The following is a 19,990-nucleotide window of genomic DNA, read 5'->3' on the forward strand; positions in this document are numbered from 1 at the left end:
CCCTCACACGCACGCTCCCCCTAAAGTGTTGCCGTACCCTCACCTGGACCCTAAGCCGTCCCCGTACCCTAACCCTAACCCTAGGCCGAACCCTAACACTAACACTTCCCCGAAGCATGACCGTCACCCGTCCCCTAATCTTAACCCGTACGCTAACACTAACCCACGCCCTCACACGCACGCTCCCCCTAAAGCGTTGCCGTACCCTCCCCTGGACCCTAAATCGTCCCCGTCCCCTAACCCTAACCCTAGCCCGAACCCTAACTCTAACCCTTCCCCGAAGCCTGACCCTCACCCGTCCACTAATCCTAACGCGTACTCTAACACTAACCCACGCCCTCACACGCATGCTCCCCCTATAGCGTTACCGTACCCTCACCTGGACCCTAAACCGTCCCCGACCCCTAACCCTAACCCTAGCCCGAACCCTAACCCTAACCCTTCCCCGAAGCCTGACCCTCACCCGTCCCCTAATCCTAACCCGTACGCTAACACTAACCCGCGCCCTCAGACGCACGCTCCCCCTAAAGCATTGCCGTACCCTCACCTGGACCCTAAACCGTCCCCGTCCCCTAACCCTAACCCTAGCCCGAACCCTAACCCTAACCCTTCCCCGAAGCCTGACCCTCACCCGTTCCCTAATCCTAACCCGTACGCTAACACTAACCCACGCCCTCACACGCACGCTCCCCCTAAAGCGTTGGCGTACCCTCACCTGGATCCTAAACCGTCCCCGTCCCCTAACCCTAACCCTAGCCCGTACCCTAACCCTAACCCTTCCCCGAAGCCTGACCCTCACCCGTCCCCTAATCCTAACCCGTACGCTAACACTAACCCATGCCCTCACATGCACGCTGCCCCTAAAGCGTTGCCATACCCTCACCAGGACCCTAAACCGTCCCCGTCCCCTAACCCTAACCGGAAACCTCTCCCTAACCCTTCCCCGAAGCCTGACCCTGCCCGTCCCCTAATCCTAACCCGTACGCTAACACTGACCCGCGCCCTCACATGCACGCTCCCCCTAAAGCGTTGCCGTACCCTCACCTGGACCCTAAACCGTCCCCTTCCCCTAAACCTAACCCTAGCCCGAACCCTAACCCTAACCCTTCCCCGAAGCCTGACCCTCACCCGTACCCTAATCCTAACCCGTACGCTAACACTAACCCGCGCCCTCACACGCACTCTCCCCCTAAAGCGTTGCCGTACCCTCACCTGGACCCTAAGCCGTCCCCTTCCCCTAACCCTAACCCTAGCCCGAACCATAACCCTAACCCTTCCCCGAAGCCTGACCCTCACCCGTCCCCTAATCCTAATCCGTACGCTAACACTAACCCGCGCCCTCACACGCACGCTCCCCCTAAAGCGTTGCCGTACCCTCACCTGGAACCTAAACCGTCCCCGTCCCCTAACCCTAACCCTAGCCCGAACCTTAACCCTAACCCTTCCCCGAAGCCTGACCCTCACCCGTCCCCTAATCCTAACCCGTACGCTAACACTAACCCGCGCCCTCACACACACGCAACCCTGAAGCGTTGCCGTACCCTCACCTGGACCCTAAACCATCCCCGACCCCTAACCCTAACCCTAGCCCGAACCCTAACCCTAACACTTCCCCGAAGCCTGACCCTCACCCATCCCCTAATCCTAACCCGTACGCTAACACTAACCCACGCCCTCACACGCACGCTCCCCCTAAAGCGTTGCCGTACCCTCACCTGGATCCTAAACCGTCCCCGTCCCCTAACCCTAACCCTAGCCCGAACCCTAACCCTAACCCTTCCCCTAAGCCTGACCCTCACCCGTCCCGTAATCCTAAACGGTAGGCTAACACTAACCCGCGCCCTCACACGCACGCTCCCCCTATAGCGTTGCCGTACCCTCACCTGGACCCTAAACCGTCCCCGTCCCCTAACCCTAACCCTAGCCCGAACCCTAACCCTAACCCTTCCCCGAAGACTGACCCTCACCCGTCCCCTAATCCTAACCCGTACGCTAACACTAACCCACGCCCTCACACACACGCTCCCCCTAAAGCGCTGCCGTACACTCAACTGGACCCTAAACCATCCCTGTCCCATAACCCTAACCCTAGCCCGAACCCTATCCCTAACCCTTCCCCGAAGCCTGACACTCACCCGTCCCCTAATCCTAACCCGTACGCTAACAGTAACCCGCGCCCTCACACGCACGCTCCCCCTAAAGCTTTGCCGTACCCTCACCTGGACCCTAAACCGTCCCCGTCCCCCAACCCTAACCCTAGCCCGAACCCTAACCCTAACCCTTCCCCGAAGACTGACCCTCACCCGTCCCCTAATCCTAACCCGTACGCTAACACTAACCCACGCCCTCACACACACGCTCCCCCTAAAGCGTTGCCGTACACTCAACTGGACCCTAAACCGTCCCTGTCCCATAACCCTAACCCTAGCCCGAACCCTATCCCTAACCCTTCCCCGAAGCCTGACACTCACCCGTCCCCGAACCCTCACCCGTACGCTAACACTAACCCGCGCCCTCACACGCACGCTCCCCCTAAAGCGTTGCCGTACCCTCACCTGGACCCTAAACCGTCCCCGACCCCTAACCCTAACCCTAGCCCGAACCCTAACCCTAACACTTCCCCGAAGCCTGACCCTCACCCGTCCCCTAATTCTAACCCGTACGCTAAAACTATCACGCGCCCTCACACGCACGCTCCCCCTAAAGCGTTGCCGTACCCTCACCTGGACCCTAAACCGTCCCCGTCCCCGTCCCCTAACCCTAGCCCGAACCCTAACCCTAACCCTTCCCCGAAGCCTGACCCTCACCCGTCCCCTAATCCTAACCCGTACGCTAACACTAACCCGCACCCTCACACGCACGCTCCCCCTAAAGGGTTGCCGTACCCTCACCTGGACCCTAAACCGCCCCCGTGCCCTAACCCTAACCCTAGCCCGAACCCTAACCCTGACGCTTCCCTGAAGCCTGACCCTCACCCGTCCCCTAATCCTAACCCGTACGCTAACACTAACCCGCGCCCTCACACGCACGCTCCCCCTAAAGCGTTGCCGTACCCTCACCTGGACCCTAAACCGTCCCCGTCCCCTAACCCTAACTCTAGACCGAACCCTCTCCCTAACCCTTCCCCGAAGCCTGACCCTCACCCATCCCCTAATCCTAACCCGTACGCTAACACTAACCTGCGCCCTCACACGTACGCTACCCCTAAAGCGTAGCCGTATCCAAAACTGGACCGTAAACAGTCCCCGTCCCCTAACCCTAACCAAGCCCGAACCCTAACCCTAACCCTTCCCCGAAGCCTGACCCTCACCCATCCCCGAATCCTAATCCGTACGCTAACACTAACCCGCGCCCTCACACGCACGCTCCCCCTAAAGTGTTGCCGTACCCTCACCTGGACCCTAAACCGTCCCCGTCCCCTAACCCTAACCCTAGCCCGAACCCTAACCCTAACACTTCCCCGAAGCCTGACCCTCACCCGTCCCCTAATCCTAACCCGTACGCTAACACTAACCCACGCCCTCACACGCACGCTCCCCCTAAAGCGTTGCCGTACCCTCACCTGGATCCTAAACCGTCCCCGTCCCCTAACCCTAACCCTAGCCCGAACCCTAACCCTAACCCTTCCCCGAAGCCTGACCCTCACCCGTCCCGTAATCCTAAACGGTAGGCTAACACTAACCCGCGCCCTCACACGCACGCTCCCCCTATAGCGTTGCCGTACCCTCACCTGGACCCTAAACCGTCCCCGTCCCCTAACCCTAACCCTAGCCCGAACCCTAACCCTAACCCTTCCCCGAAGACTGACCCTCACCCGTCCCCTAATCCTAACCCGTACGCTAACACTAACCCACGCCCTCACACACACGCTCCCCCTAAAGCGTTGCCGTACACTCAACTGGACCCTAAACCGTCCCTGTCCCATAACCCTAACCCTAGCCCGAACCCTATCCCTAACCCTTCCCCGAAGCCTGACACTCACCCGTCCCCTAATCCTAACCCGTATGCTAACAGTAACCCGCGCCCTCACACGCACGCTCCCCCTAAAGCTTTGCCGTACCCTCACCTGGACCCTAAACCGTCCCCGTCCCCTAACCCTAACCCTAGCCCGAACCCTAACCCTAACCCTTCCCCGAAGACTGACCCTCACCCGTCCCCTAATCCTAACCCGTACGCTAACACTAACCCACGCCCTCACACACACGCTCCCCCTAAAGCGTTGCCGTACACTCAACTGGACCCTAAACCGTCCCTGTCCCATAACCCTAACCCTAGCCCGAACCCTATCCCTAACCCTTCCCCGAAGCCTGACACTCACCCGTCCCCGAACCCTCACCCGTACGCTAACACTAACCCGCGCCCTCACACGCACGCTCCCCCTAAAGCGTTGCCGTACCCTCACCTGGACCCTAAACCGTCCCCGACCCCTAACCCTAACCCTAGCCCGAACCCTAACCCTAACACTTCCCCGAAGCCTGACCCTCACCCGTCCCCTAATCCTAATCCGTACGCTAACACTAACCCGCGCCCTCACACGCACGCTCTCCCTAAAGCGTTGCCGTACCCTCACCTGGACCCTAAACCGTCCCCGTCCCCTAACCCTAACCCTAGCCCGAACCCTAACCCTAACCCTTCCCCGAAGCCTGACCCTCACCCGTTCCCTAATCCTAACCCGTACGCTAACACTAACCCGCGCCCTCACACGCACGCTCTCCCTAAAGCGTTGCCGTACCCTCACCTGGACCCTAAACCGTCCCCGTCCCCTAACCCTAACCCTAGCCCGAACCCTAACCCTAACCCTTCCCCGAAGCCTGACCCTCACCCGTCCCCTAATCCTAACCCGTACGCTAACACTAACCCGCGCCCTCACACGCACGCTCCCCCTAAAGCGTTGCCGTACCCTCACCTGGACCCTAAACCGTCCCCGTCCCCTAACCCTAACCCTAGCCCGAACCCTAAAACTAACCCTTCCCCGAAGCCTGACCCTCACCCGTCCCCTAATCCTAACCCGTACGCTAAAACTATCACGCGCCCTCACACGCACGCTCCCCCTAAAGCGTTGCCGTACCCTCACCTGGACCCTAAACCGTCCCCGTCCCCGTCCCCTAACCCTAGCCCGAACCTTAACCCTAACCCTTCCCCGAAGCCTGACCCTCACCCGTCCCCTAATCCTAACCCGTACGCTAACACTAACCCGCACCCTCACACGCACGCTCCCCCTAAAGGGTTGCCGTACCCTCACCTGGACCCTAAACCGCCCCCGTGCCCTAACCCTAACCCTAGCCCGAACCCTAACCCTGACGCTTCCCTGAAGCCTGACCCTCACCCGTCCCCTAATCCTAACCCGTACGCTAATACTAACCCGCGCCCTCACACGCACGCTCCCCCTAAAGCGTTGCCGTACCCTCACCTGGACCCTAAACCGTCCCCGTCCCCTAACCCTAACTCTAGACCGAACCCTCTCCCTAACCCTTCCCCGAAGCCTGACCCTCACCCGTCCCCTAATCCTAACCCGTACGCTAACACTAACCTGCGCCCTCACACGTACGCTCCCCCTAAAGCGTAGCCGTACCCAAAACTGGACCGTAAACAGTCCCCGTCCCCTAACCCTAACCAAGCCCGAACCCTAACCCTAACCCTTCCCCGAAGCCTGACCCTCACCCGTCCCCGAATCCTAATCCGTACGCTAACACTAACCCGCGCCCTCACACGCACGCTCCCCCTAAAGTGTTGCCGTACCCTCACCTGGACCCTAAACCGTCCCCGTCCCCTAACCCTAACCCTAGCCCGAACCCTAACCCTAACACTTCCCCGAAGCCTGACCCTCACCCGTCCCCTAATCCTAACCCGTACGCTAACACTAACCCACGCCCTCACACGCACGCTCCCCCTAAAGCATTGCCGTACACTCCCCTGGACCCTAAACCATCCCCGTCCCCTAACCCTAACCCTAGCCCGAACCCTATCCCTAACCCTTCCCCGAAGCCTGACCCTCACCCGTCCCCAAATCTTAACCCGTACGCTAACACTAACCCACGCCCTCACACGCACGCTCCCCCTAAAGCGTTGCCGTACCCTCACCTGGACCCTAAACCGTCCCCGTCCCGTAACTCTAACCCTAGCCCGAACCCCAACCCTAACCCTTCCCCGAAGCCTGACCCTCACCCGTCCCCTAATCCTAACCCGTACGCTAACACTAACCCGCGCCCTCACACGCACGCTCCCCCTAAAGCATTGCCGTACCCTCACCTGGACCCTAAAACGTCCCCATCCCCTAACCCTAACCCTAGCCCGAACCCTAACCCTTACCCTTCCCCGAAGCCTGACCCTCACCCGTCCCCTAATCCTAACCCGTACGCTAACACTGACCCGCGCCCTCACACGCACGCTCCCCCTAAAGCGTTGCCGTACCCTCACCTGGACCGTGAACAGTCCCCGTCCCCTAACCCTAACCAAGCCCGAACCCTAACCCTAACCCTTCCCCGAAGCCTGACCCTCACCCGTCCCCTAATCCTAACCCGTACGCTAACACTGACCCGCGCCCTCACACGCACGCTCCCCCTAAATCGTTGCCGTACCCTCACCTGGACCCTAAACCGTCCCCGTCCCCTAACCCTAACCCTAGCCCGAACCCTAACCCTAACCCTTCCCCGAAGCCTGACCCTCACCCGTACCCTAATCCTAACCCGTACGCTAACACTAACCCGCGCCCTCACACGCACGCTCCCCCTAAAGCGTTGCCGTACCCTCACCTGGACCCTAAGCCGTCCCCTTCCCCTAACCCTAACCCTAGCCCGAACCATAACCCTAACCCTTTCCCGAAGCCTGACCCTCACCCGTCCCCTAATCCTAATCCGTACGCTAACACTAACCCGCGCCCTCACACGCACGACCCCCTAAAGCGTTGCCGTACCCTCTCCTGGACCCTAAACCGTCCCCGACCCCTAACCCTAACCCTAGCCCGAACCCTAACCCTAACCCTTCCCCGAAGGCTGACCCTCACCCGTCCCCTAATCCTAACCCGTACGCTAACACTAACCCACGCACTCACACGCACGCTCCCCCTAAAGCGTTGCCGTACCCTCACCTGGACCCTAAACCGTCCCCGTCCCCTAACCCTAACTCTAGACCGAACCCTCTCCCTAACCCTTCCCCGAAGCCTGACCCTCACCCATCCCCTAATCCTAACCCGTACGCTAACACTAACCTGCGCCCTCACACGTACGCTCCCCCTAAAGCGTAGCCGTACCCAAAACTGGACCGTAAACAGTCCCCGTCCCCTAACCCTAACCAAGCCCGAACCCTAACCCTAACCCTTCCCCGAAGCCTGACCCTCACCCGTCCCCGAATCCTCATCCGTACGCTAACACTAACCCGCGCCCTCACACGCACTCTCCCCCTAAAGTGTTGCCGTACCCTCACCTGGACCCTAAACCGTCCCCGTCCCCTAACCCTAACCCTAGCCCGAACCCTAACCCTAACACTTCCCCGAAGCCTGACCCTCACCCGTCCCCTAATCCTAACCCGTACGCTAACACTAACCCACGCCCTCACACGCACGCTCCCCCTAAAGCATTGCCGTACACTCCCCTGGACCCTAAACCGTCCCCGTCCCCTAACCCTAACCCTAGCCCGAACCCTATCCCTAACCCTTCCCCGAAGCCTGACCCTCACCCGTCCCCAAATCTTAACCCGTACGCTAACACTAACCCACGCCCTCACACGCACGCTCCCCCTAAAGCGTTGCCGTACCCTCACCTGGACCCTAAACCGTCCCCGTCCCGTAACTCTAACCCTAGCCCGAACCCCAACCCTAACCCTTCCCCGAAGCCTGACCCTCACCCGTCCCCTAATCCTAACCCGTACGCTAACACTAACCCGCGCCCTCACACGCACGCTCCCCCTAAAGCATTGCCGTACCCTCACCTGGACCCTAAAACGTCCCCATCCCCTAACCCTAACCCTAGCCCGAACCCTAACCCTTACCCTTCCCCGAAGCCTGACCCTCACCCGTCCCCTAATCCTAACCCGTACGCTAACACTAACCCGCGCCCTCACACGCACGCTCCCCCTAAAGCGTTGCCGTACCCTCAGCTGGATCCTAAACCGTCCCCGTCCCCTAACCCTAACCCTAGCCCGAACCCTAACCCTAAACCTTCCCTGAACCCTGACCCTCACCCGTCCCGTAATCCTAACCGGTAGGCTAACACTAACCCGCGCCCTCACACGCACGCTCCCCCTATAGCGTTGCCGTACCCTCACCTGGACCCTAAACCGTCCCCGTCCCCTAACCCTAACCCTAGCCCGAACCCTAACCCTAACCCTTCCCCGAAGCCTGACCCTCACCCGTCCCCTAATCCTAACCCGTACGCTAACACTAACCCGCGCCCTCACACGCACGCTCCCCCTAAAGCGTTGCCGTACCCTCAGCTGGATCCTAAACCGTCCCCGTCCCCTAACCCTAACCCTAGCCCGAACCCTAACCCTAAACCTTCCCTGAACCCTGACCCTCACCCGTCCCGTAATCCTAACCGGTAGGCTAACACTAACCCGCGCCCTCACACGCACGCTCCCCCTATAGCGTTGCCGTACCCTCACCTGGACCCTAAACCGTCCCCGTCCCCTAACCCTAACCCTAGCCCGAACCCTAACCCTAACCCTTCCCCGAAGCCTGACCCTCACCCGTCCCCTAATCCTAACCCGTACGCTAACACTAACCCGTGCCCTCACACGCACGCTCTCCCTAAAGCGTTGCCGTACCCTCACCTGGAACCTAAACCGTCCCCGTCGCCTAACTCTAACCCTAGCCCGAACCCTAACCCTAACCCTTCCCCGAAGCCTGACCCTCACCCATCCCCTAATCCTAACCCGTACGCTAACACTAACCCGCGCCCTCTCACGCACGCTCCCCCTAAAGCGTTGCCGTACCCTCATCTAGACCCTAAACCGTCCCCGTCCCCTAACCCTAACCCTAGTCCGAACCCTAACCCTAAACCTTCCCCGAAGCCTGACCCTCACCCGTCCCCTAATCCTAACCCGTACGCTAACACTAACCCGCTCCCTCACACGCACGCTCCCCCTAAAGCGTTGCCGTACCCTCACCTGGACCCTAAACGGTCCCCGTCTCCTAACCCTATCCCTAGCCCGAACCCTAACCCTTACCCTTCCCCGAAGCCTGACCCTCACCCGTCCCCTAATCCTAAACCGTACACTAACACTAACCCGCGCCCTCACACGCACGCTCACCCTAAAGCGTTGCCGTACCCTCACCTAAACCCTAAACCGTCCCCGTCCGTAACCCTAACCCTAGCCCGAACCCTAAACCTAACCCTTCCCCGAAGCCTGACCCTCACCCGTCCCCTAATCCTAACACGTACACTAACACTAACCCGCGCCCTCACACGCACGCTCCCCCTAAAGCGTTGCCGTACCCTCAGCTGGACCCTAAATCGTTCCCGTCCCCTAACCCTAACCCTAGTCCGAACCCTCTCCCTAACCCTTCCCCGAAGCCTGACCCTCAACCGTCCCCTAATCCTAACCCGTACGCTAACACTAACCCGCGCCCTCACACGCACGCTCCCCCTAAAGCGTTGCCGTACCCTCACCTGGACCCTAAACCGTCCCCGTCCGTAACCCTAACCCTAGCCCGAACCCTAACACTAACCCTTCCCCGAAGCCTGACACTCACACGTCCCCTAATCCTAACCCTTACGCTAACACTAACCCGCGCCCTCAAACGCACGCTCCCCCTAAAGCGGTGCCGTACCCTCACCTGGACCCTAAACCGTCCCCGTCCCCTAACCCTAACCCTAGCCCGAACCTTAACCCTAACCCTTTCCCGAAGCCTGACCCTCACCCATCCCCTAATCCTAACCTGTATTCTAACACTAACCCACGCCCTCACACGCACGCTCCCCCTAAAGCGTTGCCGTACCGTCACCTGGACCCTAAACCGTGCCCGACACCTAACCCTAACCCTAGCCCGAACCCTAACCCTAACGCTTCCCCGAAGCCTGACCCTCACCCGTCCCCTAATCCTAATCCATACGCTAACACTAACCCGCGCCCTCACACGCACGCTCCCCCTAAAGCGTTGCCGTACCCTCACCTGGACCCTAAAACGTCCCCATTCCCTAACCCTAACCCTAGCCCGAACCCTAACCCTTCCCCTTCCCCGAAGCCTGACCCTCACCTGTCCCCTAATCCTAACCTGTACGCTAACACTAACCCGCGCCCTCACACGCACGCTCCCCCTAAAGCGTTGCCGTACCCTCACCTGGACCCTAAGCCATCCCTGTCCCCTAACCCTAACCCTAGCCCGAATCCTAACACTAACCCTTCCCCGAAGCCTGACCCTCACCCATCCCCTAATCCTAACCCGTACGCTAACACTAACCCACGCCCTCACACGCACGCTCCCCCTAAAGCGTTGCCGTACCCTCACCTGGACCCTAAACCGTCCCCGTCGCCTAACTCTAACCCTAGCCCGAACCCTAACCCTAACCCTTCCCTGAAGCCTGACCCTCACCCGTCCCCTAATCCTAACCCGTACGCTAACATTAACCCACTCCCTCACACGCACGCTCCCCCTAAAACGTTGCCGTACCCTCACCTGGACCCTAAACGGTCCCCGTCTCCTAACCGTATCCCTAGCCCGAACCCTAACCCTTACCCTTCCCCGAAGCCTGACCCTCACCCGTCCCCTAATCCTAACCCGTACACTAACACTAACCCGCGCCCTCACACGCACGCTCCCCCTAAAGCGTTGCCGTACCCTCACCTGAACCCTAAACCGTCCCCGTCCGTAACCCTAACCCTAGCCCGAACCCTAAACCTAACCCTTCCCCGAAGCCTGACCCTCACCCGTCCCCTAATCCTAACCCGTACACTAACAATAACCCGCGCCCTCACACGCACGCTCCCCCTAAAGCGTTGCCGTACCCTCACCTGGACCCTAAACCGTTCCCGTCCCCTAACCCTAACCCTAGTCCGAACCCTCTCCCTAACCCTTCCCCGAAGCCTGACCCTCAACCGTCCCCTAATCCTAACCCGTACGCTAACACTAACCCGCGCCCTCACACGTACGCTCCCCCTAAAGCGTTGCCGTACCCTCACCTGGACCGTGAACAGTCCCCGTCCCCTAACCCTAACCAAGACCGAACCCTAACCCTAACCCTTCCCCGAAGCCTGACCCTCACCCGTCCCCTAATCCTAACCCGTACGCTAACACTAACCCGCGCCCTCACACGCACGCTCCCCCTAAAGCGTTGCCGTACCCTCACCTGGACCCTAAACCGTACCCGTCCGTAACCCTAACCCTAGCCCGAACCCTAACCCTAACACTTCCCCGAAGCCTGACACTCACCCGTCCCCTAATCCTAACCCGTACGCTAACACTAACCCGCGCCCTCACACGAACGCTCCCCCTAAAGCGTTGCCGTACCCTCACCTGGATCCTAAACTGCCCCCGTGCCCTAACCCTAATCCTAGCCCGAACCCTAACCCTGACGCTTCCCTGAAGCCTGACCCTCACCCGTCCCCTAATCCTAACCCGTACGCTAACACTCACCCCCGCGCTCACACGCACGCTCCCCCTTAAGCGTTGCCGTACCCTCACCTGGACCCTAAACCGTCCCCGTCCCCTAACCCTAACCCGAGCCCGAACCCTAACCCTAACCCTTCCCCGAAGCCTGACCCTCACCCGTCCCCTAATCCTAACCCGTACTCTAACACTAACCCACGCCCTCACACGCACGCTCCCCCTAAAGCGTTGCCGTACCCTCACCTGGACCCTAAACAGTGCCCGACCCCTAACCCTAACCCTAGCCCGAACCCTAACCCTAACCCTTCCCCGAAGCCTGACCCTCACCCGTCCCCTAATCCTAATCCGTACGCTAACACTAACCCGCGCCCTCACACGCACGCTCCCCCTAAAGCGTTGCCGTACCCTCACCTGGACCCTAAACTGTCCACGTCCCCTAACCCTAACCCTTCCCCGAAGCCTGACCCTCACCCGTCCCCTAATCCTAACCCGTACGCTAACACTAACCCGCGCCCTCACACGCACGCTCCCCCTAAAGCGTTGCCGTACCCTCACCTGGACCCTAAACCGTCCCCGACCCCTAACCCTAACCCTAGCCCGAACCCTAACCCTAACACTTCCCCGAAGACTGACCCTCACCCGTCCCCTAATCTTAATCCGTACGCTAACACTTACCCGCGCCCTCACACGCACGCTCTCCCTAAAGCGTTGCCGTACCCTCACCTGGACCCTAAACCGTCCCCTTCCCCTAACCCTAACCCTAGCCCGAACCCTAACCCTAACCCTTCCCCGAAGCCTGACCCTCACCCGTTCCCTAATCCTAACCCGTACGCTAACACTAACCCGCGCCCTCACACGCACGCTCCCCCTAAAGCGTTGCCGTACCCTCACCTGGATCCTAAACCGTCCCCGTCCCCTAACCCTAACCGTAGACCGAACCCTCTCCCTAACCCTTCCCCGAAGCCTGACTCTCACCCATCCCCTAATCCTAACCCGTACGCTAACACTAACCCGCGCCCTCTCACGCACACTCCCCCTAAAGCGTTGCCGTGCCCTCATCTAGACCCTAAACCGTCCCCGTCCCCTAACCCTAAAACTAGCCCGAAACCTAACACTAACCCTTCCCCGAATACTGACCCTCACCCATTCCCTAATCCTAACCCGTACGCTAACACTAACCCGTGCCCTCACACGCACGCTCCCCCTAAAGCGTTGCTGTACCCTCACCTGGAACCTAAACCGTCCCCGTCGCCTAACTCTAACCCTAGCCCGAACCCTAACCCTAACCCTTCCCCGAAGCCTGACCCTCACCCATCCCCTAATCCTAACCCGTACGCTAACACTAACCCGCGCCCTCTCACGCACGCTCCCCCTAAAGCGTTGCCGTACCCTCATCTAGACCCTAAACCGTCCCCATCCCCTAACCCTAACCCTAGTCCGAACCCTAACCCTAAACCTTCCCCGAAGCCTGACCCTCACCCGTCCCCTAATCCTAACCCGTACGCTAACACTAACACGCTCCCTCACACGCACGCTCCCCCTAAAGCGTTGCCGTACCCTCACCTGGACCCTAAACGGTCCCCGTCTCCTAACCCTATCCCTAGCCCGAACCCTAACCCTTACCCTTCCCCGAAGCCTGACCCTCACCCGTCCCCTAATCCTAACCCGTACACTAACACTAACCCGCGCCCTCACACGCACGCTCACCCTAAAGCGTTGCCGTACCCTCACCTGAACCCTAAACCGTCCCCGTCCGTAACCCTAACCCTAGCCCGAACCCTAAACCTAACCCTTCCCCGAAGCCTGACCCTCACCCGTCCCCTAATCCTAACACGTACACTAACACTAACCCGCGCCCTCACTCGCACGCTCCCCCTAAAGCGTTGCCGTACCCTCACCTGGACCCTAAATCGTTCCCGTCCCCTAACCCTAACCCTAGTCCGAACCCTCTCCCTAACCCTTCCCCGAAGCCTGACCCTCAACCGTCCCCTAATCCTAACCCGTACGCTAACACTAACCCGCGCCCTCACACGCACGCTCCCCCTAAAGCGTTGCCGTACCCTCACCTGGACCCTAAACCGTCCCCGTCCGTAACCCTAACCCTAGCCCGAACCCTAACCCTAACCCTTCCCCGAAGCCTGACACTCACCCGTCCCCTAATCCTAACCCTTACGCTAACACTAACCCGCGCCCTCACACGCACGCTCCCCCTAAAGCGGTGCCGTACCCTCACCTGGACCCTAAACTGCCCCCGTGCCCTAACCCTGTCCTAGCCCAAACCCTAACCCTGACGCTTCCCTGAAGCCTGACCCTCACCCGTCCCCTAATCCTAACCCGTACGCTAACACTCACCCCCGCCCTCACACGCACGCTCCCCCTTAAGCGTTGCCGTACCCTCACCTGGACCCTAAACCGTCCCCGTCCCCTAACCCTAACCCTAGCCCGAACCTTAACCCTAACCCTTCCCCGAAGCCTGACCCTCACCCGTCCCCTAATCCTAACCCGTACTCTAACACTAACCCACGCCCTCACACGCACGCTCCCCCTAAAGCGTTGCCGTACCCTCACCTGGACCCTAAACCGTGCCCGACTCCTAACTCTAACCCTAGCCCGAACCCTAACCCTAACGCTTCCCCGAAGCCTGACCCTCACCCGTCCCCTAATCCTAATCCGTACGCTAACACTAACCCGCGCCCTCACACGCACGCTCCCCCTAAAGCGTTGCCGTACCCTCACCTGGACCCTAAACCGTCCCCGTCCCCTGACCCTAACCCTAGCCCGAACCCTAACCCTAACCCTTCCCCGAAACCTGACCCTCACCCGTTCCCTAATCCTAACCCGTACGCTAACACTAAGCCGCGCCCTCACACGCACGCTCCCCCTAAAGCGTTGCCGTACCCTCACCTGGACCGTGAACAGTCCCCGTCCCCTAACCCTAACCAAGACCGAACCCTAACCCTAACCCTTCCCCGAAGCCTGACCCTCACCCGTCCCCGAATCCTCACCCGTACGCTAACACTAACCCACGCCCTCACACGCACGCTCCCCCTAAAGTGTAGCCGTACCCTCACCTGGACCCTAAGCCGTCCCGGTACCCTAACCCTAACCCTAGGCCGAGCCCTAACCCTAACACTTCCCCGAAGCCTGACCGTCACCCGTCCCCTAATCCTAACCCGTATGCTAACACTAACCCACGCCCTCACACGCACGCTCCCCCTAAAGCGTTGCCGTACCCTCACCTGGAACCTAAACCGTCCCCGTCCCCTAACCCTAACCCTAGCCCGAACCCTAACCCTAACCCTTCCCCGAAGCCTGACCCTCACCCGTCCACTAATCCTAACCCGTACTCTAACACTAACCCACGCCCTCACACGCACGCTCCCCCTAAAGCGTTGCCGTACCCTCACCTGGACCCTAAACCGTCCCCGACCCCTAACCCTAACCCTAGCCCGAACCCTAACCCTAACCCTTCCCCGAAGCCTGACCCTCACCCGTCCCCTAATCCTAACCCGTACGCTAACACTAACCCGCGCCCTCACACGCACTCTCCCCCTAAAGCGTTGCCGTACCCTCACCTGGATCCTAAACCGTCCCCGTCCCCTAACACTAACCCTAGCCCGTACCCTAACCCTAACCCTCCCCCGAAGCCTGACCCTCAGCCGTCCCCTAATCCTAACCCGTACGCTAACACTAACCCATGCCCTCACATGCACGCTCCCCCTAAAGCGTTGCCATACCCTCACCTGGACCCTAAACCGTCCCCGTCCCCTAACCCTAACCGGAAACCTCTCCCTAACCCTTCCCCGAAGCCTGACCCTCACCCGTCCCCTAATCCTAACCCGTACGCTAACACTGACCCGCGCCCTCACACGCACGCTCCCCCTAAAGTGTTGCCGTACCCTCACCTGGACCCTAAACCGTCCCCTTCCCCTAAACCTAACCCTAGACCGAACCCTAACCCTAACCCTTCCCCGAAGCCTGACCCTCAGCCGTACCCTAATCCTAACCCGTACGCTAACACTAACCCGCGCCCTCACACGCACGCTCCCCCTAAAGCGTTGCCGTACCCTCACCTGGACCCTAAGCCATCCCCTTCCCCTAACCCTAACCCTAGCCCGAACCGTAACCCTAACCCTTCCCCGAAGCCTGACCCTCACCCGTCCCCTAATCCTAATCCGTACGCTAACACTAACCCGCGCCCTCACACGCACGCTCCCCCTAAAGCGTTGCCGTACCCTCACCTGGACCCTAAACCGTCCCCGTCCCCTAACCCTAACCCTAGCCCGAACCCTAACCCTAACCCTTCCCCGAAGCCTGACCCTCACCTGTCCCCTAATCCTAACCCGTACGCTAACACTAACCCACGCCCTCACACGCACGCTCCCCCTAAAGCGTTGCCGTACCCTCACCTGGACCCTAAACCGTCCCCGACCCCTAACCCTAACCCTAGCCCGAACCCTAACCCTAACACTTCCCCGAAGCCTGACCCTCACCCATCCCCTAATCCTAACCCGTACGCTAACACTAACCCACGCCCTCACACACACGCTCCCCCTAAAGCGTTGCCGTACCCTCACCTGAATCCTAAACCGTCCCCGTCCCCTAACCCTAACCCTAGCCCGAACCCTAACCCTAAAACTTCCCCGAAGCCTGACCCTCACCCGTCCCGTAATCCTAACCGGTAGGCTAACACTAACCCGCGCCCTCACACGCACGCTCCCCCTAAAGCGTTGCCGTACCCTCACCTGGACCGTGAACAGTACCCGTCCCCTAACCCTAACCAAGCCCGAACCCTAACCCTAACCCTTCCCCGAAGCCTGACCCTCACCCGTCCCCGAACCCTCACCCGTACGCTAACACTAACACGCGCCCTCACACGCACGCTCCCCCTAAAGCGTTGCCGTACCCTCACCTGGACCCTAAAGCATCCCCGACCCCTAACCCTAACCCTAGCCCGAACCCTAACCCTAACACTTCCCCGAAGCCTGACCCTCACCCGTCCCCTAATCTTAATCCGTACGCTAACACTAACCCGCGCCCTCACACGCACGCTCTCCCTAAAGCGTTGCCGTACCCTCACCTGGACCCTAAACCGTCCCCGTCCCCTAACCCTAACCCTAACCCGAACCCTAACCCTAACCCTTCCCCGAAGCATGACCCTCACACGTTCCCTAATCCTAACCCGTACGCTAACACTAACCCGCGCCCTCACACGCACGCTCCCCCTAAAGCGTTGCCGTACCCTCACCTGGATGCTAAACCCTCCCCGTCCCCTAACCGTAGACCGAACCCTCTCCCTAACCCTTCCCCGAAGCCTGACCCTCACCCATCCCCTAATCCAAACCCGTACGTTTACACTAACCCGCGCCCTCACACGTACGCTCCCACTAAAGCGTTGCCGTACCCTCACCTGGACCGTGAACAGTCCCCGTCCCCTAACCCTAACCAAGACCAAACCCTAACCCTAACCCTTCCCCGAAGCCTGACCCTCACCCGTCCCCGAATCCTCACCCGTACGCTAACACTAACCCGCGCCCTCACACGCACGCTCCCCCTAAAGCGTTGCCGTACCCTCACCTGGACCCTAAAACGTCCCCATTCCCTAACCCTAACCCTAGCCCGAACCCTAACCCTTACCCTTCCCCGAAGCCTGACCCTCACCTGTCCCCTAATCCTAACCCGTAGGCTAACACTAAACCGCGCCCTCACACGCATGCTCCCCCTAAAGCGTTGCCGTACCCTCACCTGGACCCTAAGCCATCCCCGTCCCCTAACCCTAACCCTAGCCCGAACCCAAACACTAACCCTTCCCCGAAGCCTGACCCTCACCCATCCCCTAATCCTAACCCGTACGCTAACACTAACCCACGCCCTCACACGCACGCTCCCCCTAAAGCGTTGCCGTACCCTCACCTGGACCCTAAACCGTCCCCGTCGCCTAACTCTAACCCTAGCCCGAACCCTAACCCTAACCCTTCCCCGAAGCCTGACCCTCACCCGTCCCCTAATCCTAACCCGTACGCTAACATTAACCCACTCCCTCACACGCACGCTCCCCCTAAAACGTTGCCGTACCCTCACCTGGACCCTAAACGGTCCCCGTCTCCTAACCCTATCCCTAGCCCGAACCCTAACCCTTACCCTTCCCCGAAGCCTGACCCTCACCCGTCCCCTAATCCTAACCCGTACACTAACACTAACCCGCGCCCTCACACGCACGCTCCCCATAAAGCGTTGCCGTACCCTCACCTGAACCCTAAACCGTCCCCGTCCGTAACCCTAACCCTAGCCCGAACCCTAAACCTAACCCTTCCCCGAAGCCTGACCCTCACCCGTCCCCTAATCCTAACCCGTACACTAACACTAACCCGCGCCCTCACACGCACGCTCCCCCTAAAGCGTTGCCGTACCCTCACCTGGACCCTAAACCGTTCCCGTCCCCTAACCCTAACCCTAGTCCGAACCCTCTCCCTAACCCTTCCCCGAAGCCTGACCCTCAACCGTCCCCTAATCCTAACCCGTACGCTAACACTAACCCGCGCCCTCACACGCACGCTCCCCCTAAAGCGTTGCCGTACCCTCACCTGGACTTTAAACCGTCCCCGTCCGTAACCCTAACCCTAGCCCGAACCCTAACCCTAACCCTTCCCCGAAGCCTGACACTCACCCGTCCCATAATCCTAACCCGTACGCTAACACTAACCCGCGCCCTCACACGCACGCTCCCCCTAAAGCGTTGCCGTACCCTCACCTGGACCCTAAACTGCCCCCGTGCCCTAACCCTAATCCTAGTCCGAACCCTAACCCTGACGCTTCCCTGAAGCCTGACCCTCACCCGTCCCCTAATCCTAACCCGTACGCTAACACTCACCCCCGCGCTCACACGCATGCTCCCCCTTAAGCGTTGCCGTACCCTCACCTGGACCCTAAACCGTCCCCGTCCCCTAACCCTAACCCTAGCCCGAACCCTAACCCTAACCCTTCCCCGAAGCCTGACCCTCACCCGTCCCCTAATCCTAACCCGTACTCTAACACTAACCCACGCCCTTACACGCACGCTCCCCCTAAAGCGTTGCCGTACCCTCACCTGGACCCTAAACAGTGCCCGACCCCTAACCCTAACCCTAGCCCGAACCCTAACCCTAACCCTTCCCCGAAGCCTGACCCTCACCCGTCCCCTAATCCTAATCCGTACGCTAAAACTAACCCGCGCCCTCACACGCACGCTCCCCCTAAAGCGTTGCCGTACCCTCACCTGGACCCTAAACCGTCCCCGTCCCCTAACCCTAAACCTAGCCCGAACCCTAACCCTAACCCTTCCCCGAAGCCTGACCCTCACCCGTTCCCTAATCCTAACCCGTACGCTAACACTAACCCGCGCCCTCACACGCACGCTCCCCCTAAAGCGTTGCCGTACCCTCACCTGGATCCTAAACCGTCCCCGTCCCCTAACCCTAACCCTAGCCCGAACCCTAACCCTAATCCTTCCCCGAAGCCTGACCCTCACCCGTCCCCGAATCCTCACCCGTACGCTAACACTAACCCACGCCCTCACACGCACGCTCCCCCTAAAGTGTTGCCGTACCCTCACCTGGACCCTAAGCTGTCCCCGAACCCTAACCCTAACCCTAGGCCGAACCCTAACACTAACACTTCCCCGAAGCATGACCGTCACCCGTCCCCTAATCCTAACCCGTACGCTAACACTAACCCACGTCCTCACACGCACGCTCCCCCTAAAGCGTTGCCGTACCCTCCCCTGGACCCTAAACCGTCCCCGTCCCCTAACCCTAACCCTAGCCCGAACCCTAACTCTAACCCTTCCCCGAAGCCTGACCCTCACCCGTCCACTAATCCTAACCCGTACTCTAACACTAACCCACGCCCTCACACGCATGCTCCCCCTAAAGCGTTGCCGTACCCTCACCTGGACCCTAAACCGTCCCCGACCCCTAACCCTAACCCTAGCCCGAACCCTAACCCTAACCCTTCCCCGAAGCCTGACCCTCACCCGTCCCCTAATCCTAACCCGTACACTAACACTAACCCGCGCCCTCACACGCACGCTCCCCCTAAAGCGTTGCCGTACCCTCACCTGAACCCTAAACCGTCCCCGTCCGTAACCCTAACCGTAGCCCGAACCCTAAACCTAACCCTTCCCCGAAGCCTGACCCCCACCCGTCCACTAATCCTAACCCATACACTAACACTAACCCGCGCCCTCACACGCACGCTCCCCCTAAAGCGTTGCCGTACCCTCAACTGGACCCTAAACCGTTCCCGTCCCCTAACCCTAACCTTAGTCCGAACCCTCTCCCTAACCCTTCCCCGAAGCCTGACCCTCACCCGTCCCCTAATCCTAACCCGTACGCTAACACTAACCCGCGCCCTCACACGCACGCTCCCCCTAAAGCATTGCCGTACCCTCACCTGGACCCTAAACCGTAC

The sequence above is a fragment of the Delphinus delphis genome, chromosome 3 (assembly GCF_949987515.2).
Source record: "Delphinus delphis chromosome 3, mDelDel1.2, whole genome shotgun sequence".
Taxonomy (NCBI): domain Eukaryota; kingdom Metazoa; phylum Chordata; class Mammalia; order Artiodactyla; family Delphinidae; genus Delphinus; species Delphinus delphis.